Source organism: Littorina saxatilis, linkage group LG13, assembly GCF_037325665.1.
Source record: "Littorina saxatilis isolate snail1 linkage group LG13, US_GU_Lsax_2.0, whole genome shotgun sequence".
NCBI lineage: Eukaryota > Metazoa > Mollusca > Gastropoda > Littorinimorpha > Littorinidae > Littorina > Littorina saxatilis.
Genome location: NC_090257.1, coordinates 30,670,083 through 30,697,223, shown reverse-complemented (window position 1 = coordinate 30,697,223; position 27,141 = coordinate 30,670,083). Strand labels below are relative to the sequence as shown.

Sequence of the window (27,141 nt, the reverse complement as noted above, 5' to 3'; positions counted from 1 at the left end):
GGGTTGCAAAATATCCCACAGTTTCTTCTGTTGTTCGAGGACAAACTTTCACTCTTTTGTCGCTAACTTTGAGAATGGACTTATGTATTTGACAAGGTGGTTTTTTTTTAAACTATGCAGGCAAGGCAATTCATTTATTAAGATACAGGCAAGGCAACTTGATTAGTGCTTTTGTGAAAAAGAAACAATTAACAAGTGGCTCTATCCCATCTCCCCCCCCCCCCTTTCCCCGTCGCGATATAACCTTCGTGGTTGAAAACAACGTTAAACACCAAATAAAGAAAGAAAGAATGTATGACAAAACAAAATAAAACATTGACTGCAGTTCGACCTAGCGGTCTTTTAAGTGGACAGACGGACACACACATGATACGGATGATACACTTATCTGACAAATTGTCCAAAACCTTTTATTAAGATATTCTACAAGTACTTGTATTCATTCTAAGTAACTGGAAACAAAGTTTTTAGATTTTCGCAATCATTTTGTTGCTCTTGTAGCTGTTCAAAAGTTGTTACGATTTCTAACAATAAACAAACACACCTGCCGACAATTTTCTTGTCCTGTTCTAATGCAACAGAATCCCACATACCCACTCGCTCCCTTTCCCCATGAAAAGCGCGTTGAGCCACGACTGAAGGACACCCTGAGGTATTAACTGACCGGCGTGAAAGGCGTGAGAGACACATTTATTTTCGCAGGCAACAAAAGGTGGTAATAGCCATTGTTCCGTTTACAATGGCACTTTCAATCCCACTCGTGGTCTTGAATTTTGTTAACTTACGGTAATGGAGTTTCAGGGAGACATTGCACAGTACAGAACACTTTTCAAGCGCTCACGAAAAACACAACTAAAACAAGTCGCGTAAGGCGAAATAACATTTAGTCAAGCTGTCGAACTCACAGAATGAAACTGAACGCACTGCTTTTTTCACCAAGACCACATACTCGTAGTTTCGTCAGTCCACCGCTCGTGGCAAAGGCAGTGAAATCGACAAGCCATGCAGAATAGTGCAGTAGTGGTAGCGCTGAGCAGGATAACACGCTTTTCTGTATGTCTATTCTTTTTAGCTTACTGAGTTTGTTTTTAATCCAAACATATCATATCTATATGTTTTTGGAATCAGGGACCGACAAGGAATAAGATGAAATTGTTTTTAAATCGATTTCGGAAAATTACTTTTAATCATAATTTAATATTCTTTAATTTCCAGAGCTTGTTTGTAATCCAAATATAACATATGTATATGTTTTTGGAATCAGAAAATGACAAAGAATAAGATGAAATTATTTTTGGATCGTTTAAAAGTAAAAAAATGTAATTACAAGTTTCCAAATTTTAATGACCAAACTCATCAATTAGTTTTTAAGCCACCAAGCTGAAATGCAATACCAAAGTCCGGCCTTCGTCGAAGATTGCTGGGCCAAAATTTCAATCAATTTGATTGAAAAATGAGGGTGTGACAGTGCCGCCTCAACTTGTACAAAAATCCGGATATGACGTCATCAAAGGTATTTATCGAAAAAAAGAAAAAGGCATCCGGGGATATCATTCCCAGGAACTCTCATGTCAAATTTCATTAAGATCGGTCCTGGAGTTTAGTCTGAATCGCTCTACACACACACACACACGCACAGACAGACAGACAGACAGACAGACAGACAGACAGACAGACACACACACACACACACACACACACACACACACACACACACACACACACACACACACACACGCACACACACACACACATACACCACGACCCTCGTCTCGATTCCCCCTCTATGTTAACATTTAATCAAAACTTGACTAAATGTAAAAAGTAAGGTTATCTGGTTTTGCTTATTTACGTCTTTTCAATTCTGATTCTAGCCAGGTACGTAGGCTGGATAAAATCAGAATTCCAATCTCACCCAACTGTGGGTTTGATTTTAATGCTGAATAGAATTATATTTCTGATTCTATTGGTTGAACTTATGTGGCTAGAACTGGAAGTCCGATCTCAGCCAGATGAAATTAGATGCGGTGTTTTATGACCACAGATTCCCAATTCATCTGGTTGTGATCAGAATGTTGATTATATCCAGCTAGAAATCCCAAAAATAGATAGACTGCCAGCTAGCCTTCCAAAGTTCTGAAAAAAGTTTTTTTATTTTTATTTTATTGGAACGTTTAATTTATGACAACCCCCCGCGGGTTAGGGGGAAGAATTTACCCGATGCTCCCCAGCATGTCGTAAGAGGCGACTAACGAATTCTGTTTCTCCTTTTACCCTTGTTAAGTGTTTCTTGTATAGAATATTGTCAATTTTTGTAAAGATTTTAGTCAAGCAGTATGTAAGAAATGTTAAGTCCTTTGTACTGGAAACTTGCATTCTCCCAGTAAGGTCATATATTGTACTACGTTGCAAGCCCCTGGAGCAATTTTTTGATTAGTGCTTTTGTGAAAAAGAAACAATTAACAAGTGGCTCTATCCCATCTCCCCCCCCCTTTCCCCGTCGCGATATAACCTTCGTGGTTGAAAACGACGTAAAACACCAAATAAAGAAAGAAAGAATTTATGACAAAACAAAATAAAACATTGACTGCAGTTCGACCTAGCGGTCTTTTAAGTGGACAGACGGACACACACATGATACGGATGATACACTTATCTGACAAATTGTCCAAAACCTTTTCTGAGAGATTGCCTCGTCTGTGTCTACTGTGCGAGTTTCTTGACATAACTAACTCTCCAGTGTGTCGTATAGAAACAAAATACAGAAAACTAGTTGTATAAAAGACAGAAATCTAGAGTGATGCGATTTTCAAACGTAAACTAACTCTCCTGTGTGTTTTTTAAAAACAAAATACAAAAATCTGGAGAGATACGATCATCAAACGCAACTAACTCTCCTATGTGTCGTATAAAACCAAAAGACAAACATTTTAGACATTGCGAAATCAGAGTTAACTGTATTTGAAAATGGTATCGCTCTAAATTTTAGAGCGATAACATTTTCAAATACAGCTATAACTCTGATTTCGCAAATGAACAGCTAAACCTCCACAACCTTGCGACACTTCCTGCCGTCGGGTTACTTCAAACAAATGAGTTCCGATGGACTGCAAACAGCCCTGGACGCTCTGTAGTTGGTCAGCAGTCCTATTCCTCAATAGAAGTCAACCTAGCGGTCAGTGGTGACCCCAGCTCGCCGAAGTAAGCTAGCTGCCCACCAAACATTTCTCTGTGATCACTTCGTGCCTCTCTTCGAGTGTTCATAATTAGTATCAGTGCAGTCTGTCCCATTATTTTTAGCAAGCTTCCTTTTTCTCGGGAGCTTGACACTTTTGCTACAGCAAGGTTAAGTGCTGTTCACATGGTAGGCTTACAACAAATTTTCCACCAACTTTCAAGCGATTTTAATGTGAACCAAATCAGTTGAAAATTGCTGCCCTTGTGAACAACGCTAACGCTTCAACTAGTTTTAAGTAACGATTCTCTGCTGACTTGCACGTTCGGGATTGTCCGGTCGCATTCGTTGTTTTCCGGCTAGACATAAGCCAATAAAGGTCTGCAGCAAGTCGCTTGTAAATTGCTGAGGAGTTTAAACCAACTATTTCTTATGTTTTCCGTTTAACTGTAGATAAATAGATAAATAAAGAAACGATTATCCCACCATCAACGGTATTTTCCAACGTAAAGGAGAAGCTGACAAATAAGCAGGCAAACAAACCGGAAGAAGTTATGTGTAATCTATACACATTTTATTAACATCCCGCGTGCCTTTGTCGTTGTAGATTTTATTGGATTTAATGAGAAACGACACCGACTTAACAAACCAAGACGTCTTTTCTTGGCCCTCTCTTCCAAAGTGAATTCTCTGACGTCAAAATCAAACTGCAAATGATGGCGTCTTGTAAACTTTTCAGCATGTCTTTGGAGAAACTGAAAACAAAAATGTGAGAACAGCTTTTGTCTCTCGGATGACTTCGTCAAACCAGCAGTAAACATTTACTCGCAAGGTCACCAACAGGCTGTGCATGTATTGGTATCGTATTTCATTAAATTCCAGTAGCTGTGTAGCTCTGAAAAAAAGACAACTATTTCTTTTGTTTCCCGTTTAATTGTTCCTCTGTGGCTCAACTCTCGGCCCTTTTTGTCTCTTTAAAGTAACATCTTTTGCTCAAATCCTTTCGTATTTCCCCCCAGTTGTCTTTTCTATTTATCGCCTTTTTTTTATTTGTGTGTGTTCGCTTTTGCTGAAAACTTCCCGTACTTTTGCTAGTCCTTTTTCTTTTGTTCCTCTTTTTTGTTTGAGTCAGTTTTGCTGACTACATAATCCGAGGCAAAAACGATGTCTCGATCTCCGCTTTTTAGACTGGAGAATAAGAGCATGGCGTCTTTTCCTTCTCAATCCACTTTTTTTTTCGCAACAAACTTCCCGTGTTTTCGCAAATTTTTTTCTTTTTGTCCCCCCTTTTATTTTTTTGGTGTCAGTTTTGTTTGAGTTCAAATACTTGGCGATAACGATTCCGCCACAGTTTTTACATTGGAAAACAAGAACAAATCCTCTTTTTTTCTCATTTTTTTCTATAACAGTCCACTCATTCTCTCTCTCTCCCTCTCTCTCTCTCTCTCTCTCTCTCTCTCTCTCCCCCCTCTCTCTCTCTCTCTCTCTGTCTCACTTTCTCTCTCTCTTTTTCTCTCTCCCTCCGTCTCTCCCCCCTCTCTCTCTCTATCCCCTCTCTCTCTCTCTATCTCTCTCTCTCTATCTCTCTCTCTCTCTCCATCTCACTTTCTCTCTCTCTTTCTTTCTCCCTCCGTATCTCCCCCCCCTCTCTCTCTCTCTCTCCCTCTCTCCCTCTCTCTCTCCCTCTCTCGCTCTCTCTCTCTCTCTCTCTCTCTCTCCCCCCCTCTCTCTCTCTCTCTCTCTCTCTCTCTCTCTCTCTTTCTCTCTCTCTCTCTCTCTCTCTCTCTCTTAACAAGTTCCTTATAATACGAAAGACTCAGGATGCGTTGCTTTCAATCTCCTACCCAGGTTTGAACTGTACATCGCCCTCCGACCTTAGCAAAGCGGGGCCATCGTGCAACGGCAATGTTGTGTTTAACTGACACCCCGTCACATTGACACTCTCCTCGCCCCTCCTTTCTCTTGCTGTTTGTTCGTCAGACGACACTAGAAGATCCCCTTATCGATCCTCCTCCCCGGCCCCCCTTGACCCTCCCCTCCCCTCTCTCTTTCTCATTCCCACTCTCTCTCTCTCTCTCTCTCTCTCAATCTCGCTCTCTCTCTCTCTCTCAATCTCGCTCTCTCTCTCTCTCTCTCAATCTCGCTCTCTCTCTCTCTCTCTCAATCTCGCTCTCTCTCTCTCTCTCAATCTCGCTCTCTCTTTCTCTCTCTCTCTCTCTCTCTCTCTCAATCTCGCTCTCTCTCTCTCTCTCAATCTCGCTCTCTCTCTCTCTCGCTCTCTCTCTCTCTCTCTCTCTCTCTCTCTCTCTCTCTCTCAATCTCGCTCTCTCTGTCTGAGTCTCTCTCTCTCTCTCCCTGCGATTGGCAATTGTCCTTTTTGAGTCACTTGAGAAAAAGTGACTCTATGTAATCGGTCAGTGTTAGTCTGTCCGGCCGGCCGTCCGGCCGGCCGTCCGTAGACACCACCTTAACGTTGGACTTTTCTCGGAAACTATCAAAGCGATCGGGCTCATATTTTGTTTAGTCGTGACCTCCAATGACCTCTACACTTTAACGATGGTTTCGTTGACCTTTGACCTTTTTCAAGGTCACAGGTCAGCGTCAAAGGAAAAATTAGACATTTTATATCTTTGACAAAGTTCATCGGATGTGATTGAAACTTTGTAGGATTATTCTTTACATCAAAGTATTTACATCTGTAGCCTTTTACGAACGTTATCAGAAAAACAAGGGAGATAACTAGCCTTTTCTGTTCGTCAACACACAACTTAACGTTGGGCTTTTCTCGGAAACTATAAAAGTGACCGGGCTCAAATTTTATGTGAACGTGACTCATTGTGTTGTGAATAGCAATTTCTTCCTGTCCATCTGATGCCTCATATAATATTCAGAACTGCGAAAGTGACTCGATCGAGCGTTTGCTCTTCTTGTATTGTCTTTATTTTTATGTCTTAGTTTAGCAGGGACAGATTGTAAGACTAGGCGCGAGCCTAAAATCTCCATCCTTGAGTAATAAAGTTCGTTCGTTCGTTCGTTCGTTCCCCCCCCCTCTCTCTCTCTCTCTCTCTCTCTCTCTCTCTCTCTCTCTCTCTCTCTCTCTCTCTCTCTCTCTCTCTCAATCTCGCTCTCTCTGTCTGAGTCTCTCTCTCTCCCCCCCCTCTCTCTCTCAATCTCGCTCTCTCTGTCTGAGTCTCTCTCTCTCCCCCCCCCCCTCTCTCTCTCCCCCCCTCTCTCTCTCTCTCAATCTCGCTCTCTCTGTCTGAGTCTCTCTCTCCCCTCCTCTCTCTCTCTATTTCGCTCTCTCTGTCTGAGTCTCACTCTCTCTCTCTCTCTCCCCCCTCTCTCGCTCCCTCTGTCTGAGTCTCTCTCTCGCTCTCTCTCTCCCCCCTCTCAGTCTCTCTCGCTCTCTCTGTCTGAGTCTCTCTCTCTCTCTCTCTCTCTCTCTCTCTCTCTCTCCCTCTCTCTCTCTCTCAATCTCGCTCTCTCTGTCTGAGTCTCTCTCTCTCCCCCCCCTCTCTCTCTTCCTCTCTCTCCCTCTGGCTTGCCTTCTGCATCTCATCTACCATCTCAAATGCTTTCTTAGATTAAAACCTTTGACTAGACGAGACTAGGGCACACCCCCCCCCTCCCTCCCCCACCCTCTCCTTGATCCTCTCTTCCCTGCGCCCTTACCGCCCCCTATCTTCTCCCATCTCAAAAGCTTTCTTAAATCCAACCTTTTCGCAAGACGACACTAAAGGACACCCCCCCCCCCCCCCGCATCCCCAACCTCGTATTAGGAAAGCTTCTCTTAAATACATGCTTGTTACTATTGATTGCACACAGGGAGCATTCGACTTTCCTCGTTGAATCAGAAGGGATGACGCGTTGGAGAGTGTATAGGTTTAGAGGGGAATCTGGAAGGTTAAACATGTCATGTGTGTGTGTGTATGTGTGTGTGTGTGTGTGTGTGTGTGTGTGTGTGTGTGTGTGTGTGTGTGTGTGTGTGTGTGTGTGTGTGTGTGACAGAGAGAGCGAAAGAGAACGAGTTAGATGGAGAGACAGATAAACAGACAGTCAGAAGGAGAGGATTGAAAGTTGTGGGAAGAGTTGTGTTTACTCCGATGTCGACCATAAAGGAACATGATGTTAAATAGCGGGACGGTGAACATTTCTATATATTTCTTAATGACATTTTAGAGCCGACAGCAGAGAACGACATGGAATAGGATAGAATGTTACAGAATGAAATTAAACTGAATATGTTACAGAAAATAGATGGAATAGGACAAAATATTACGACATGTTTTAGCGACACTTAAATCCGCAGAATGTTTTTTGTTTGCTAATTGCTTACATTAGCATCAACTCATTCAGAATGTCTGCATGTCTAAACCATAGATAATGTGATTATTGTTTGGAAGCTCTTCTATTATGTGAAATTCTGCACAAGTGCTTGGTTGATATCAACTCGAAAACGCCATTGACATGTCCTTGTGTTTAAGCTTTTTATTTTACCTGAATCACGTCATACCCATACTCTCCCCACCCCCTACCACCAAAACCCATTCCCAAACACGATTTTGTTGCAACGTGTGGCCAGTTTAATGACTTTCATCTGTTTAGCCGCTTAGCTTTTGCCCACCAGCCACCAGTCTCAACCTCTCTCCCCCCCCCTCCCCTCCACCATTACTGCCTTCGCCTTCGTGATCAACCTTGCAACCCAAACTTCCATGCTAATATTGACTCCGCTGGAATGTCGGAATCTATTTTCCACCACCACCACCACCACCATCATCACCATAGATATCACGAACACAAACCTCCCCATGCTAATAGTACCGGCACGGTTGGCCTAGTGGTAAGGCGTCCGCCCCGTGATCGGGAGGTCGTGGGTTCGAACCCCGGCCGGGTCATACCTAAGACTTTAAAATTGGCAATCTAGTGGCTGCTCCGCCTGGCGTCTGGCATTATGGGGTTAGTGCTAGGACTGGTTGGTCCGGTGTCAGAATAATGTGACTGGGTGAGACATGAAGCCTGTGCTGCGACTTCTGTCTTGTGTGTGGCGCACGTTATATGTCAAAGCAGCACCGCCCTGATATGGCCCTTCGTGGTCGGCTGGGCGTTAAGCAAACAAACAAACAAAAACAAAAATGCTAATAGTGACTCCATGAAAGGACTTAATCTATCTTTCACCACCACCACCACCACCAACACCCCTTCCCAACTCCCCTCCAAGCACCTCCACCATCATCACCATGTACCATAAACATCACGAACACAAACCTCCCCATGCTAATAAGGACTCCGCTGGAATGATGGAATCTATCTTCCACCACCACCACAACCACCAACCCTTACCCTTCCCAACTGCCCTCCAACTTTCAACATCACCATTATCACCATAAACATCTCGAACACAAACCTCCCCATGCTAATAAGGATCTATCTTCCTGACTAACACGGGGTTCCGGCTGTCCGATAGATTCACACTGACTCCTGTTATCCCTGTCCGTCACATCCATCATCACGGTGTGACGTGGTAACCTCTGGTCATTTGAAGGGCTGTTTGACCGCTTCTTCGTCACTGCCCTGTGGTCGAAGAGCCTAGAGGTCAACAGAGGAGGAGGTCGGAAAGGGGAGTGGGGGTGATTCGTCTATGAAGCCTTATGACATTATGTTTATAATGTACAGGCATGGGAATTGTCCGCATTTTTTTTTTGTTCCGCCGAAAATGCAAAAGTGTCCGCCGAAAAAATAAAGGGGGGAGGCACACAAAAAAGGCACCACTGTTACTTTGGCCTTTGCGCAAAAGCCCGCGAAAACTTTCCGTACTTTGTTCACGCACTGCTACCGCCCGCCTCAGTTATTGAACTTTTATGTTTGAAAGTAAACCAGATTGCACAGATTGTGTTACAAGTTACATTTTCCTGTTTGTCTCAACAGATCAATTTTTTTTTACAAATTTAAACCATATAATACATGTATATATTTTTGTTCTTCAAAAAAGCAAAAATTGGTACATTTTTGTACTAAAAACTCTGATTCTAAAAACAGAATTTGATGGCAAACTTGGAGCTCAGATGACACCAGATTGCACCATCTGGGTTCTTTGGAGAAAAATTTTTCCGGGGGAGCATGCCCCCGGACCCCCCTAGTAAGACTAGGCGCTTCGCGCCGTCGACTTGACGCTTCGCGTCTTCAGTTATAAATTTTCCGCCTTTTTTACAATTTTCAATTCCCATGCCTGAATGTATTCTGGGATGTCGTTTGACGACGGGAGTCGACAAAACGCCGAAAGAAATTCCAAATCTCTGAACACTTTGCCATCATTTCAGCATATTTGCCGACATTTTTGAAGGTGGGAAAAAGATGATGCCAAGGACTAACCAAAACTTGTACAACTATTTCGCCGAACATAATGAATCCTAGCAGTATATCCTTGTGCCTTGTAAAATTAAGTGTTTGATGCAGGTTCGAAATTGGGAATCATAAAATAACGAGTGTTAACTTCCTCCGCGGCACTCGGCTAACTCTCGGTTGTAGGGCAGTAGAAACGCTGGTCAGACGAAGAATACATGCGTGACACTCGTTGAACATTAATTTTGCAGTTGCAACGTGTAGGCGATTTCAGCGAACAAGCTGGACGGCATAGTAAACGACCGTACATAAATTGGCAAATGGTATATGTAATGGTTAGTTTCTCTTCGAAATCTCGGTCCCGTCCGAGGATCAGGAGGGTCTGATTTCCCCAATAGGGCTATCTGTGAAGGGACACTTTTCTCTCTCTCTCTCTCTCTCTCTCTCTCTCTCTCTCTCTCTGTCTCTGTCTCTAGCTCTCTCGCTCTCTCTCTCTCTAGCTCTCTCTATATTATATATATATATCTCTCTCTCTCTCTCTCTCTCTCTCTCTCTCTCTCTCTCTCTCTCTCTCTCTCTCTCTCTCTCTCTCTCTCTCTCTCTCTTTTGCTCTGCTAAGAGATTTTAACAAATCTCATAAGAAAGTCTCGTTTCTTTTATAACTCCTGATATGTTATAACAATATATTTTATGAATTGGTGAGAATGTAAATTCGTTCAATTACTACACGTACCTATGTGTCGATGAATTTGGCAGTACAGTGATTAGCCTTCTATTCTTTCAATGTGTGCCTTTCAGGTCTCTCGTTCGGACTGTTAAGTGTTTTGCTTGAGGTGGTTTGTGTTTCCATTAGTGTTGAACTCTATGTCAAGAGGTAACGCCAGGTTGAACCTCGGGGCTACACTTGTAGTTTTAATCAGATAGAAAGTCAAAACAACATGAACGCTTATATTCGAGGACAAATTGTATATTCCACCAGCAGAAAAGCGGAAAATCCGACATCTGTTTGCCAACTATCACTTTTACAAGTTGCAGATATGAGCGTGGCCATTTTTGTGTGAGTTCTTTTTGTCCACTTTTGATATCCTCTTGGGGCTACACCGGTAGTTTGAAAGGGACATAACAGCCAAAGAAACATAAACTCTCATTTTGAATATAAGATGTACATGTGTTCCACGTAACAGAACGAATCGTTTTATTTCGGACATTGGTCAGTCTATTATCAAGCGTACAAGTTGCAGATATGGGCGCTTTTAAAAAGAAAACCTTAAAATCATTTAAACGTACTTTGAGAAGGGAGGTGTGTTGAAGAGGAGGATTGGGCAAAGGCGATTCATCCGCTTTGAAAGCCAAATCAGAACTCTGCAAAGTTAAACACTTTTTTTGTTGCAAATTTTCTCTAGGAAGTCCATTCGCCACAAACTTGTCAATTGATAAAAATGAACTCGGAGGGGGAAAGCGGGATAATGAAGGAAGCGTGACTGGGGTGGGGAGAGGGGTGGTGGTGGTTGTTGAAGTGGCTGGGAGACTGTGGGGAGAGGGGGGGTTGGGGCGGGAGGAAACCAGGAGGGTCAGCCGCCTGCAACTGCTTGTCATGCACACATCCTCATCCTTGTTTTACCCCTCACCTGTCAGGTTTCTGACGTATTAGTTTCAACCCTGTCACCCTTAGCATATGTTGAATTTGGTTAGAGAGAGAGAGAGAGAGAGAGAGAGAGAGAGAGAGAGAGAGAGAGAGCTAGAGAGAGAGAGAGAGAGACAGAGAGAGAGACAGAGAGAGAGAGACAGAGTGAGATAGAGACAGAGAAAGAAAGAAAGACAGACAGACAGAACGACAGAGACGGGGGGGGGGGGGGGGGGAGAGAGAGAGAGTGACAGACAAAGTAATACTGAGAGACCGAGACAAAGAGAGGGTGACAAGAAGAGAGAGTAAGACAGAGAAAAAGCGAGAGGGGGGGGGGGGGGGGGGAGGAAGCAGACAGACAGACAGAGACCGTGACGGAGATCTCGCCAGGTACAGATTCGTCATGGTAAAATATTGAAAGCAGTTTTGTAATGGAAGCCTGATATGTTCTTTGAAAGTTCACCCTGTAAACCCCGAGGAATGATGTCCTTTTGTGTAGTTTTGCATATATATTCATATAATGATACCACGTGTCTTCCCACAGCCGCGCAATTGCGACGAATTGACAGCTTTCTCGCTAAGGCCAAAAAAAACAAAATAGGTGTGGTTACGGTAACATAGCCAAAAAAAATAGGGTAGGAAGGTAGGCAATCACCTTTTTTTTTTTACTTTTTTTTCTAATGTGTACAAATTAAACCTACTTGACAGGGAAATAAGTGTGCGACTCGGGCGCTTTCGCTTTCATTGCGTTTTTTGCACTCGTTTTTTTTAATTTTGTTTACAAATGTAATAAAAAGTTATAGGATCGGCCCCTAAAAATAGGGTAGGTCGGGTTACCGTAACCACACCTATTTTTTTTTTAGGCCTAAGTGACGGCCTTGGACAAAAATGCTTTCACGGCGTTTTCCACATTTTCCACTAGGTCAGCGGTCGAACATACATAATTATGTATACTACGGTTTGGATGCACTTGAGTGGGGGCATTCAGAAATAACACTGAATGATTGATCATCATGGCCTTTTGTACTGCCAGCCCACTTTTTTTGGTTTTGTTGGTGCTATTTGAGTAGGTTTTTTTTTGCGTGATGCATGGGTGTGTGCTTTGCAAAAAACGTTGTTGTTGTTGTTGTTGTGGTTGTTGTTGTTGTTGTTGTGGTTGTTGTTGTTGTTGCTGTTATTGCTGTTATTGCTGTTGTTGTTCATCTTCATCTTCTTCTTGTTCTTGTTCTTCTTTTTTTCTTTTTCTTTTTGTTGTTGTTGTTGTTGTTCTTCTTCTTCTTGTTCTTCTTTTTCTTCTTCTTCTTCTTCTTCTTCTTCTTCTTCTTCTTCTTCTTCTTCTTCTTCTTCTTGGAAAAAACTAATTCGATTGTGACGATCCACATAAAGATAAAAAAAACAACCTAGCAATCAATCTGCATCTATTCGTGTCCGTCTTGAGTGAATGTGGTTTTCTCCTCTCGTTAACTTTGTGTGTAATTAGCTCTGGTGGGAGCAATCACTACCTATCTAATTAACGGCTTGCTTGAGGCCAGAAGAAATTATCACGAGCCACTATGACACACTCGATCAGTCGTGTCATCATTCAAACGCTAAATGCTCACGTCTGTAGACGCCCTTTTCGTCAAAACCTGGACACTTTCACACAAGGAATGTTTGTCAAACGCTTACACGGAATACTTATGCGAAGGTGAAGGAGATATTGTACGGTATGTGTTGTCAAACAAGAAATGCAGACTCTTAAAGCTTGAAAGGGGAATGGGAGAAAGAGTTCAACGTCTGCAGAGAACGCGGAGAAAGGAAGAGAGACCACAGGTACAGGATTATGAAGGGGGTGGGAGGGGGGGTGTTTGGGGTTGAGGTTGTATCCTCTAGCTCTTGCCTTATACTATTACTAAAAGTGTACGTAAGAGCAAGAGCAGTCAGCATCCCACCCGCCACCCCAACCACCACCACCCGCGTGTCATGTGCATGTGTGTGTGAGAGAGAGAGAGAGAGAGAGAGAGAGAGAGAGAGAGAGAGAGAGAGAGAGAGAGAGAGAGAGAGAGAGAGACAGACAGACAGAGAGAGAGACAGAGACAGAGACGGAAAGAGAGACACACGCACAGAGAGAGACAGAGAGAGGTAGAGGGAGTCGGTCAGACAGACGGAGAGAGAGAGAGAGAGATTGAGAGAGAGAGAGAGAGAGAGAGAGAGAGAGAGAGAGAGAGAGAGAGAAAGAGAGAGAGACATAGAGAAACAGAGAGAGACATAGAGAGACAAGACAAGACAAATCTTTATTATCGAGGGTAATAGATAAGCAAGAATATTGCTTTTTTACATCCAGCCCTCGCCCTAATATAGGGTCAACAAGAACAGAAAACAATATAATCAAAGAACTATCACATCAAACTTAATACATTATAACTGTATATACAGAGAGAGAGAGAGAGAGAGAGAGAGAGAGAGAGAGAGAGAGAGAGAGAGAGAGAGAGAGAGAGAGAGAGAGAGAGAGAGAGAGAGAGAGAGAGAGAGAGAGAGAGAGAGAGAGAGAGAGAGAGAGAGAAAGAGAGAGAGAGAGCGCACACTATTGATCACATAGAAACAAAATAGTACCACTAGCATTTCAGTACACATCTAGACAATAATTATTATCTATTACTTTACGTTCAAAGCCACGTCCAGGCAATTTTTTGTCCTGGCCTTTAAACATCCTATTTACAGAATCCTTCCGCGCCTTGACTTATAAAAACGTAATTGGTTTTGAAAACGTTTCCCGCTTAACCTAGATTCAGGTAGATACCTTTGATGTTTCCCACTGGCCAGGGGGCAAAACATGTACACTGTAGACGTGTGGGAGTCGGTTTAGATTGCGTGTTCCGGCTTTCGGGTTTTCAGGGTATCCAAGTCAAAACAGCGAATTTCAAATACCTTCTAAAACAGATCCAAACGTCGCGAGAAAAACATAGGATCAGCAGACAAATAAGTAAATTAATACTGAATACGCAACAACCGTTTACCGAAACGTCCAGAAATGCATGCAGTTTTTGCTTCAGTCAACTGCAAAACCGAGCAGCTTATTTTCAATCTTTGGTTTAAATGTGGCACATGATATGCTACAATGTGCAACGTGTTTAGATAATGACGTTTCGCAAGAAAGAAGACACTGATTTTAAAACATTCATTTACATATTTGGTGATGTATGTAGTAGACAATCAATCTTGTAAATACGCTGGGTAACTAATCAAGGATCCCATCAGCTCTCAGTATAACAGGCGACAGTCAACCGGCCTCTGACCACGCCACGTGATACGGTTAACACCTCTTCTGCCCTCTGGCGGACCTTCTGGGCAACCGGAAACAGAGGCATTCAGGGGACATCAATGGCCATTGTGCAGCTTTCATCCCTTAGTGGAAAACGATACAGTAGAACATTAGTACCCCCTTTTAAGACTCTCACACTTACACACACAGACACACACACACACACACACACCCCAACCGCCCAACCCCTTCTAAAACCTTGCTTTTGTGAAGATTTTCTGTGAATTTACTTCCATAGTAAGGCTCATTTCGCTTCAAGACTCCTAGATTTCTTTTTATGCCATCAAATGGGGGTTCAACTGTACACAGAGTCTGCTGCGAGATATGGAAATCAAGGCATCGCATGCAAATGAGAGTATCATATTCTTTAATGGCTCGCCCAGTCTCCCGTCAGCTTCTTGATGACATGACAGTCAAAGCACAGCGTCTGTCAGGCCTCACCTTTTGCTCTCACGGTCGCAAGGTGGCCCTCAAAGCCCCGGATGTGGCGAGTTTGTTGATTGATTAGGCCCCATACAATGTTTTTCATGTTTCTGACCGTCCCTAATTTTTTCCCGATCTTAGATCTTTTTTGACCCTTCAATAAACAAAAAAACACTTAGGACTTCTGGATTGATTTTGAAGGACTTCTGGATTGATTTTGAAGGACTTCTGGATTGATTTTGAAGGACTTCTGGATTGATTTTGAAGGACTTCTGGATTGATTTCGAAGGACTTATGAATTGATTTTGAAGGACTTATGGATTGATTTTGAAGGACTTATGGAATGATTTTTAAGGACTATTTGATCGATTTTAAGGACTAATTATTTTGTTATTATGGCATCCGACGTTTTAAGTCTTTAATGTTGAGAATTAAAAAAACAAAAATGGTAGGTAATTGGAACGTTTGTTATTGACAAAACAAAATGTTACATTTACTGTACGTCGACACAAATGTCTTTGAAGTAGACAGACAAACAGACAGACAGACAGACAGACAGACAGACAGACAGACAGACAGACAGACAGACAGACAGACAGACAGACAGACACCATTGAAACAGATAATGATGTCATCTCAAGATCGTGTGGCTTGCTTGCAAAATGCCGGCGAGATAATGATCAATCATTATTATAATCATGATTGACCATTACCTCGCCGGCTTTTTTCAAGTGGCAGAGTAAGCTGTTTTAGCCTTCTGACTTCCTTTAAACAAAACCCGGGGTGTTGTCTTACAGAACAAACGACCACATTTACAGACAGTGAACAAATACAGTCCCTTGTCGAGAAAAGAAGACCTTTTCAAGAAAACGTGTATTAAGGAAAGATGAAACGAAGACCGACCTGAGCTTTTAAAACTGAGTACTTGTCAGAACAACACTAGGAAAGCTGTACAGGCAGGAACTAAGTCTCATTAGAAACGTGACTTGGCTGAACGCGAGTGGATACCATGTTCGTGTGTCTGCATTCCGGTTAAAAGACGATGTTGGCTGGCCAAGACCGTCTGAAGTCCGGTGTTTTGCACTAGAAATGGCAGTATTTCACTAAACAGCTTACAAACTGCTATAACTGCTTTTAGAACACAAAAAACGTCCCGGCAATAGTCTTCTCATATTGCTCACCTGCAGGTCGCAAAAAGGTTCCTGATAGATAGGGTTGACTTTCCGACACAAATATTCGTGAAGAAAAAATGTTTGTGTGAGTGTGTGTGTATGTTGGGGGGGGGGGGGAGACGGGGGTAACAGAGGAGAGAGGATGGAGCAGATAGCTCTGCAGACAAAATGAGACCAACATGTAACGGGAGCTTGTCGCAGCGAAGCGGAAGAATCAAAACAAAAACGGAAACGCAACGCAGACATGCGACTTCATCTCTCGGAGGTTTGAACCTTAAGCAAACGTCCAACGCGTGCCACGAACAAAACCTTCTCCTCAGCCTCTGGACACACCTTGGCCGCTGGACCCACAAAGGACAAAACTGAGTTTCCAGATGTCTACTGAGGGAGGGAGAGGTCAGATAAGTGGACACAACTTGTTGGTGGACTCGGATTGTTTTAGCGCCTAAAGCTTCCTGTCTAATCCCCTTGCGCGCAGGCTCTAAGCTTTCTTGGCACCTGCAGCTACGGTGTGATGTGTGCTTTAGGATTCTGCTGTTTACTTCTGGACTCGGTGGTTTTACTTCGGGAATCTGCCGTTTACCCACGTTGTCTTGTACTACAACTACTGGAATGCAGTGGGTTTGGGTAATTCGGTCGTCCCACAGACTGCAAAGCGAGTGTTGTAGTTATTTTGTAGTCTTCTTCTTCTTCCTCTTCGTTCATGGGCTGAAACTCCAACGTTCACTCATGTTTTTGCACGAGTGGGTTTTTACGTGTATGACCGTTTTTACCCCGCCATTTAGGCAGCCATACGCCGCTTTCGGGGAAAGCATGCTCGGTATTTTCCTGTTTCTATAACCCATTGAACTCTGACATGGATTACATGATCATTTCCGTGCGCACTTGGTCTTGTGCTTGCGCGTATACACACGAAGGGGGTAAGGCACTAGCAAGTCTGCACATAAGTTGATCTGGGAGATTGGAAAAATCTCTACCCTTAAACTCACTAGGCTAGTTAATTTAATAGTCTGATTCACTTTTGGAATCTGCAATTTACCCACCTTGTCTTCTACTTCTGCCTGGAACACCTGCTGGAATGCATTGGGTCGGTTAGTTTGGCCGTCAAACCAATTGTAAGTTGACTGACTTGGGTCCTGTTTACGGTTACCGGGGAAAGTGGCAACGGCTGTAAAGTCATGGGGTGGGGGAGGTGTTCAATTAGGCATGAGGCCAAAAAAAAAATAGGTGTGGTTACGGTAACATAGCCAAAAAAAATAGGGTAGGTAGGTAGGCAATCACTTTTTTTTTTTTAACTTTTTTTTCTAATGTGTACAAATTAAACCTACTTGACAGGGAAATAAGTGTGCGACTCGGGCGCTTTCGCTTTCATTGCGTTTTTTGCACTCGTTTTTTTTTTTTTTTTTTTTTTTTTGACAAATGTAATAACAAGTTATAGGATCGGCCCCTAAAAATAGGGTAGGTCGGGTTACCGTAACCACACCTATTTTTTTAGTCACTTGAGAAAAAGTGACTCTATGTAATCGGTCAGTGTTAGTCTGTCCGGCCGGCCGTCCGGCCGGCCGTCCGTAGACACCACCTTAACGTTGGACTTTTCTCGGAAACTATCAAAGCGATCGGGCTCATATTTTGTTTAGTCGTGACCTCCAATGACCTCTACACTTTAACGATGGTTTCGTTGACCTTTGACCTTTTTCAAGGTCACAGGTCAGCGTCAAAGGAAAAATTAGACATTTTATATCTTTGACAAAGTTCATCGGATGTGATTGAAACTTTGTAGGATTATTCTTTACATCAAAGTATTTACATCTGTAGCCTTTTACGAACGTTATCAGAAAAACAAGGGAGATAACTAGCCTTTTCTGTTCGGCAACACACAACTTAACGTTGGGCTTTTCTCGGAAACTATAAAAGTGACCGGGCTCAAATTTTATGTGAACGTGACTCATTGTGTTGTGAATAGCAATTTCTTCCTGTCCATCTGATGCCTCATATAATATTCAGAACTGCGAAAGTGACTCGATCGAGCGTTTGCTCTTCTTGTTTTTAGGCATGATAGTGCTGACTGGTAGGGCTTCATTTTCATCTCAGTGACGAGTGCAGTGAATGTCGTGTGTGTGTATGTGTGTGTGTGTGTGTGTGTTTGTGTGTCTGTGTGTGCGTGTGTCTGTGTCGGTGTGAGTGTGTCTGTGTGTGTCTATCTGTGTTTGTGTCTATGCGTGCACGCATGCGCCGAACATATATAATTACTTTTCGTACAGTTTATTCCTTCATACGCTGCCCAAAAGGACAGAGTTTACGGCAATATTTGTTCCTTTAGGCCAGTAAAACAAAAGTAATAACACCTGCAAATGCAAGGCAGAATTGTTGCTGTTTAGAAGGCTTATCGGTTTGACATATCTTCACCTGCCAAGCCTTTTTCGTTCCTTTTTGTGTTGTTTTCCCCATTCTTGCGCTCATATGCAAAGCCGTGTGTTTGGAAAAGCTCAAAGTTTAATTCCCAGAATGCAGCAGCAAGTGCATGGTTCGGCAACACTGACACGGGCGGTGGGAGGAAGAACAGAAGTCAGAAGAGCCAGAGACGACGGAAGAAAAACTGCACTTGTAAAAATGTCCGGTATGCTCGTGCCGTCTGCATCTTAACTGCTCGAAGCATGCGCAGAATTGATTTTCGCTACCGATATTTTCGGTCAATATTTGTTGTGTTGAATGTCTTTGGAGCTCTTGTTGGGAAACAATTATTTTTACAGGTTGTGTTTTTTGTGTGTGGATTTTTTTCCTTTCTTGTCTTTCAGGCACACTTAATGTTATGGTTGTTGTGATGTCAATCTCGAGGATGATAACGTGGAGAAATGATGTGCCATACAATGCACCTTTAGCTTGTGGTATTTTCTAAAGTTCACACAATAATTACGCGTTTTAAATCAAATGAGAAACTTCTATCTGAAGATGTGAGCCAACGCACTAAATGTTTTCTTTCAGCTCACTTAATTTTTTTCTGTTGTATTGTATCTTAAAAATGCGTAGGACATGTCGACAGGCATAGATTTCACAGACAGTTTAGGGATTTAATAGGTCCTCTGTAATTACCTCTATGTCACCTTGGTGTCCTAATTTAACATTTGAGGTCATGGCGATTTCAGCACTGATCTGAGAGATACCTACACACTGCCCTTCAATTATCACACTTAAGGAAATAGTCAAGTCAAGCGTGTGTGTGTGTGTGTGTGTGTGTGTGTGTGTGTGTGTGTGTGTGTGTGTGTGTGTGTGTGTGTGTGTGTGTGTGTGTGTGTGTGTGTGTGTGTGTGTGTGTGTGTGTGTGTGTGTGTGTGTGTGTGTGTGTGTGTGTGTGTGTGTGTTTCCAAAACGTCTATGGGGGTACACAAAACAAACTAATATTTGTAGCTTGGTTCGTATTTCCAGTTGGCGTTTTCTTATGGGTGTTTGAAGAGAAGATTCACAAGATATAGAACGTAAAACGAGAAGCAAAACTTATGGGCTGAAGGGCTGATTGTTGGTGAAAAGAGAAGTTAAACACGCCGGACCAGTCTGCCACTGCGAGAAGACTTCTGATGTTACTGATAAAACTGCCTGACATTAAACGAACGTGACGTGATGAAGAAAAAGGGTACCGCACACGAACCAAAGACGTCTGATCTGTAATCTCTGAGCTATTAACGCGCAGGTGAAAGGCAGAGAACTTGGAAAGGAGATGTCAGCTTAGGTGTGCTCGAGGAAGTCTCCCACAGCTGGATATGAACCAAGTTAGTATGGTAGTGGTTGAAGCTGGTATTAGTTTCAAAGAGAGAACTTAAAAAGGACATGTTTGATCTGACATCTAGCTTATGCCCCGAATAGACAAATTCCAGAAATACAACTATCGGGCTTGTATGGGCTGTGAAAGAGTTGCTTTTCCTAGTTTTTCCTTGCTTTGGACCTCTTCTTTTCTTCTTTTTCTACAATTATACATTCCTACACGGCGCTTTCAATCTATGTAGTATATTTCAATGCTGCTCTAAATTGCAGCGTACAGAACAGGGGGTATTAGAGTGGAGGGTCGTCGGGTATTGCCTGGTCACGTGACCAGTTGAAACCCGGGTGATGTTAAATATGTATGAGTCAGCGTCGCGCATTTTTAAAATGTACTGCGTTTTTTCCCCTTTTTTTCAGCATATTCTATTCGAGTGAAATATGTTATGGTTACAAAAGGTGGGGGACAGACTTAGGGTGGTAGGGTAATCGTTGAACAGGTGTGTCTCTATGTACGTGTTGTTTTTAGTTTCTCCTGTATTTTAAGCGCTTAAGCATAGTAATTATGTGGCCAGTTCTTTCTTTCTTCCTAATACGAATGATTTTTTTCTTCTTGTTTTTTGTTTGTTTGTTTGTATTTTTTTCCACACAAAAAGAGCTTTAGAGTCAACAGGAACAAAGTTTAAACTGCAACTGTACCATTGATTGTATATAATGAGTTTCAAATTAATATACTAGTTATACTCTACGGCATGGGACCCACTGGTAGGGCCTGGCCTGTATATTGGAATGGGCTGTTGAGTTTTACAAAGTCCTGTCACAATTTTCACAAGTTGTACTCCCTCCCGTGCTCAGTGTATAATTATATGCAGCAAACATGGTGTTTTACATTCCTTTGGCGTGTACGGGGTGAGGTACAGTTGATGCTGAAAGCCTTGCTAGGATGGCAGCCGTTGTTATATCAGAGTATGGGTTTTGTAAGTGACATGCAATATTTTGACATAGAAAGTTGTTCTGGAGTTTCGTGTGTCTTTCCGTTGAATCGGAGTTGTTAATGACAGGTGGTATGGTGAATGAGGCAGGAATGGTGCAAACCGGTAATTAGCCTTGTTCTACCGGTAGACTAGGTCTGGGAACACAGGGAACTAGGTTTGGTGTGTGTGTCACGTGTGTGTGTGTGTGTGTGTAAGTGTGTGTGTATGTATGTGTGTGTGTATGTGTGTGTGTGGGGGGGGTGTTAGTGTGTGTGTGTGTGTGTACGCGAATGTGTTTAGCATAAAACTAATTCAACGGGACTACTGTCACCCTCAAAACTGCAGCACACTCACTCACTCACACACACACACACACACACACACACAGCCACTGAACACACACACACACACACACTGACACACACAGCCACTGATTCCCACTCACTCCACTTCAACAAGAACGACACCACGCAGGCTTATCCTCCGCCTATGCAATCAAAAGCCCCGGCCGAGTCGTACAAATCAGGGACGGGCACTGGACTCAGCGATAATTAACACACTGACCCCTCCCCGTGGCTAAATGACCACTGCCCAGCCAGGCTCGTCTCGTAATTACCATTGCCTCACAATGCCAGGAAAAAAGGGAGACGTGTTAAGTATTTATTATTCTCTTTATTTATATAGCGCCTTATCCGAAGTTCAAAGCGCTTTATACGTAGAGCAAGTCAAATGCATGCCACCGCCTTTTGTTAGGTGTGTGTGGAGGATGTGATTGGAATTCTTTGTCAAGGCTGTGAGAGAATGGAGATTTTGGTGCTGCGAGAAAAAATGAGTCAGATACCACCTTGTACTTGTAAAATGTTGTAATAGGTGTGTGAGGGTTGTTTGCAATTGAATTTTATAAGAGAATAGTCGGGAAGGGCTCTGAATAATTTCTCTCTTGGAATTCATTGTCAATGCTGTATGGATATGGAGAAATTGAAGCTTTGAAGAAAAATGAAGCAGATAAAACCTTGTACTTTTGTAAAAGGTGTTTGAGCGTTGTTTGTATTGAATGTTATAGAGAATAGTCGGGAAGAGTTCGGAATAGTTTTGTTGTTTGTTTTGTTGACTTGAAACTTTAAGCTCAAACAAGCACGCGCGCGTGAGTGTGTGTGTGTGTGTGTGTGTGTGTGTGTGTGTGTGTGTGTGTGTGTGTGTGTGTGTTTTGGTGTTTGTTTTGCTGACTTGAAACTTCAAGCTTAAACAAGCACGCGTGTGTGTGTGTGTGTGTGTGTGTGTGTTTGTGTGTGTGTGTGTGTGTGTGTGTGTGTGTTTGTGTGTGTGTGTGTGTGTGTGTTTATGAGCGTGCGTGCGTGCGTGCGTGCATGCGTGTGTATATATGTGTGTGTGTGTATGTGTGTTTGTTTGTGTGTGTGTGTGTGTGTGTGTGTGTGTGTGTGTGTGTGTGTCTACGTGTGTGTCTGTGTTTTTTGCTTTATCTCTTCCTGAGCTGTTCGACCCCCTGGTCCCATCACTTTTTTACGCGTTGTATAAAACAAAACAAAAAATATCTGAGCATTATCATTAACTATTTATCTTTTGTGATCACTAAAGTTGCTTCAGTAACGTTCAGTGTACCTTTGGTCCAAATGTAGTTGCGCTATGGTTAGAAAGATGTTTAGCAAACTCCAGTTTCACCGATTAAATTTGCTATTCGGTTTTAACGTCTTCACTTTTGTTGGTGTTCAGCAAATAACCGTGTGATAACTGACACAAATGACGAGTTAAATTTTATTTAAGACTATTGTGATTAATTGTATGCTTGTACAAATGCGGCAAATGATTTGGACGCCCCGACCAAATCGGACTAAACCAATTTTGGCCTGCATCGTAAACATTGCATCTGTCGTGTTTTCAGAGCTACTGCGCAAGCGCTAACCCGACCATGACCAGGTAGGAGGAATAACAACCTCCAGTCAACGTACCCTCGCTTTCTCCTCTGCCTACCTGTACAGGTAAGCAAAATCACTGTTGCGTGTCACCGCGCTCTGTTGGTTTCTTCAGTTTGAGCTGTGTTGACATTTGTCAGTTTTTGTCAGTTTGTGTACATTTCGGATGTTTTGTTCAGTTTGCTGTTTGGGAAGGGGATAATTGAAAGGTCACGAGTTCAATGTTAGTTTGTGAGAAATTTGGTTTTGCATGCTTTGAAGATGCTAAGGTTGATAGTTCACAGACACCGTCTGTATCTGTGTGACTGTTCTCCTTTTACTTTTGCGCACATTTGACTACGAACTGCAAAAGCACAGTTTTGCACCAATAGCATAAACATTAATAAGAGCAAGAAAGAAACAGAGACAGAAAGAGTGAAAATGAAAAACAAGTCGCGTAAGGCGAAATCATTACATTTAGTCAAGCTGTCGAACTCACGGAATGAAACTGAACGCACTGTATATTTTCACCAAGACAGCTTCCTCAATCCCCGCGTGAAGGAACTCGCTCACCTCCCACGTGCAAAACGTAGTGATATTGACACGCCAGATTAGCGCGGTAGCGTATTGTGCTAAGCAGGAAAGCGCGCTTTTCTGTATTCTTGTTAACTTTCTGAGCTTGTTTTGAATACAACCTATCATATCTATATGTTTTTGGAATCAGGAAATGATAAAGAATAAGATGAAATCATTTTTGGATCGATTTCTGAAATTTTTATCGTAAGACTAATTAATATATTTTCGTTAATTGTGATCACATTTTAAGAGTAAACATGACATATGTATATATTTTTAGATTCAGAATGTGATGAAGAATACGATGCAATCAATTTTAAATCTGTTTGCGAAAAATCGATTTTAATGACAACTTTATTGAGCAAACTCATTAATTAAATTTTAAGCCTCCAAGCGGAAATGCAATACCAAATTCCGGGCTTCGTCGAAGATTACTTGACCAAAATTTCAACCAAGTTGGTTGAAAAATGAGAGCGTGACAGTGCCGCCTCAACTTTCACGAAAAGCCGGATATGACGTCATCAAAGACATTTATCAAAAAAATGAAAAAACGTCTGGAGATACCATACTCAGGATCTCTCATGTCAAGTTTCATGAAGATCGGTCCCGTAGTTTTCTCTGAATTGCTCCACACACACACACACACACAGATACACATACACACACATACACCACGACCCTCGTCTCGATTCCCCCCTCTACGTTAAAACATTTAGTCAAAAGACTATATGTAAAAAGAGCAGGGGTACGGTAGAGCAGAACACTAGGCACAAAACAAATGCAAATCTTCAACACAATGATAAAGCCCCAGAGAGTTCCCTCGTAAATCTAATCTTGCTGACTCTCGTTTATGTTCGGCTATAACACCCCATCTTACCCCCACCCCCGACCTTCACCCCCCTTGCGGCCTCCACCTCCCCTGCTTCTTCACCCTCTTCTGTGTGGCGAATAGGTTCCCTATATATATATGTGTTTGTTTTTTCTTTCGTCTAGACTTTAGATGTAAGATGGCCTAACAATGAGGAATTCTCACCACCCGCGTCATTATACCGACCTGAGTAACATGAATCAAACCGACAGACGACGTTGTTACGCCAAGGAGAACTCGCGAATGCTCGTTTCTGTCGTAAAGTTTCTATAGGTTTACGTTGACAACCAACTCGTGCGAAAATGCCGTAACCAGGTCATTTCTGCTGCTCTTGCTTGTTATTGCGTGTCTTTGTCCTTGTAACCTGTCCATGAAAGGAAAAGGAAATTTGTGCAAAGTGTTTTTTTTAAAGGCCGAGTAATTGGCACATTGTGCTGAAAAATCACTTGTATATTTTTTTTTATTGAAACTTACAAAAAATACAAGTGATTATATTTAGTCAAGTTTTGACTAAATATTTTAACATCGAGGGGGAATCGAAACGAGGGTCGTGGTGTATGTGCGTGTGTGTGTGCGTGTGTGTGTGTGTCTGTGTGTGTGTGTGTAGAGCGATTCAGACTAAACTACTGGACCGATCTTTATGAAATTTGACATGAGAGTTCCTGGGTATGAAATCCCCAGATGTTTTTTCATTTTTTTGATAAATGTCTTTGATGACGTCATATCCCGCTTTTCGTGAAAGTTGAGGCGGCACTGTCACGCCCTCATTTTTCAACCAAATTGGTTGAAATTTTGGTCAAGTAATCTTCGACGAAGCCCGGACTTCGGTATTGCATTTCAGCTTGGTGGCTTAAAAATTAATTAATGACTTTGGTCATTAAAAATCTGAAAATTGTAAAAAAAAAATAAAAATTTATAAAACGATCCAAATTTACGTTTATCTTATTCTCCATCATTTGCTGATTCCAAAAACATATAAATATGTTATATTCGGATTAAAAACAAGCTCTGAAAATTAAATATATAAAAATTATTATCAAAATTAAATTGTCCAAATCAATTTAAAAACACTTTCATCTTATTCCTTGTCGGTTCCTGATTCCAAAAACATATAGATATGATATGTTTGGATTAAAAACACGCTCAGAAAGTTAAAACAAAGAGAGGTACAGAAAAGCGTGCTATCCTTCTTAGCGCAACTACTACCCCGCTCTTCTTGTCAATTTCACTGATTTTGCCATGAGCGGTGGACTCACGATGCTACGAGTATACGGTCTTGCTGAAAAATGGCATTGCGTTCAGTTTCATTCTGTGAGTTCGACAGCTACTTGACTAAATATTGTATTTTCGCCTTACGCGACTTGTTTTTGTTGTTGTTGCTTATTCTTCGACGTTTGAGTTGCAACTGGCCACTTGTGCAAAAACGCGTTTATCTGACATGTGAATAAATGCTGTTTTCAAAGCAACAGAAAGGCCGCGAAAGGTGAATGCTCGCCTAACAGGCTTGAGGTTTGCTGGTCGATGTGAATGCGTTATATATTGTGTGTAAAAAATGTTTGTTTGTCTGTCTGTCTGTAAAAAAATTCCATTTCACACGGCAGAAATTAATATGTAAAGCGCGGAGAGCACAGTTAATTGTGGTTCGCGCTATATAAGCTCACCATAATAATAATAATAATAAAAAGCAGCAATTAATTTATCGACCTGGATGAAATCACTTTAAGTCTCATTAATTTTGACATTTTGTTTGCCAGTTTCGAGGTCAGACGGTTTATTTTTTCTCGGTTTATGCGGATGGTTCTCTCGCAGAAAAAGTTAGAACCAAAGCATTGTTAACAAATAAACACACAATGTAATATGACATTCAAAGACACTGTCCAACCCGAGTGAACAGTTCTGGGTCGGTATGCACGAGTCGAGTTCAGAGACTTTATAGTCTGGGAGAAACTGTATTGAGGGTCTCTAACTTTGACTTTTGCATTCTGGCCCTGATGACTATCTCAGATTTACGCACGCTTTTGAATAGCCTAAAGCCATCCCTCATTCCACTCGGACAGGTACTAACAATCAACATCCTGACCGTTCTTTCTTTTTCTTTATTTGGTGTTTAACGTCGTTTTCAACCACGAAGGTTATATCGCGACGACATCCTGACTGCTTATGCAAAGTTCGAGGTGGGTTTGTTTAATGAGAATTAACTGTGCAGATTGACACAAGTAATTCATTAAAACTCCCATTTTGCTAAGAGGTTGTTGATTTTTAGTGTGTGTCCAAGAATAGGGATTGTTTTATCCCATGTGCGATTATATCCAGTTCTGAGATGGTGAACCGAATTTATATTTGTTTTTATCTATTTTTTTATCTATCTATTTATTTATACTGGGAGACCTGTGCCTATACTTAAAGCGGGCTTTGGCAAATAAGGCACCAAGGTTGTTGATTTTTTTAGTGTTGGTCCAAGGGGAGGGATTGTCTTATCCCATGTAAAATCCTACCTAGATCTGAGGTATTGAACCGAAATGGTTTATTATCTATTTATTTATTTATTTATTTATTTATTTATTTATTTATTTATTTATTTATTTATGTATTTATTTATACGGGAAGAACTGTGCCTACACTTAAAGCGGGTCTTAGCATAGATTCCTGTCTACAGCGGTGTGTGAAATCACAGCATAATGAAAACATAGCTATAGGGCCCGGGGAGCAAAAGGCACCAGAGTACAGAGCCCCTTGTAGATGGGTTGACTAATGATAGGCTACGCTACGTGGCAATTTGACGTTGGTTTTCAGTGGCCTAGCTACCAACTACCACTCTGGCTGTACGGGTGGATTGGTACCTACGATCCTGACTAGAGGGAGGACCAGGGGGTTGGGGGAGTTGGTGAGGGGGAGGAAGAGATGGTTGTGTAAAGAAAATGGGGAGAGAGAGACTCAGAACTTTATTACAAAAGGATAAAGGTTTTAGGCAAAGCCTATTCTTCCAACCTGTCCTTTATACAACACATAAAGACAGACGCACATAAAAA

The 27,141-nt window shown here is 42.1% G+C and overlaps 1 protein-coding gene across 3 annotated transcripts in view; it reads left to right on the top strand.

Annotated features, from left to right (window-relative positions):
• LOC138945974 (protocadherin-9-like) overlaps nucleotides 1-27,141 on the top strand; it is a 97,132-nt gene that overhangs the window by 7,797 nt on the left and 62,194 nt on the right. For all 3 annotated transcript variants that reach the window (XM_070317507.1, XM_070317509.1, XM_070317508.1), the window contains one exon: nucleotides 22,659-22,755. The gene's annotated coding sequence lies outside the window, so the exon portion shown is untranslated. The remainder of the gene's footprint in view (nucleotides 1-22,658; nucleotides 22,756-27,141) is intronic.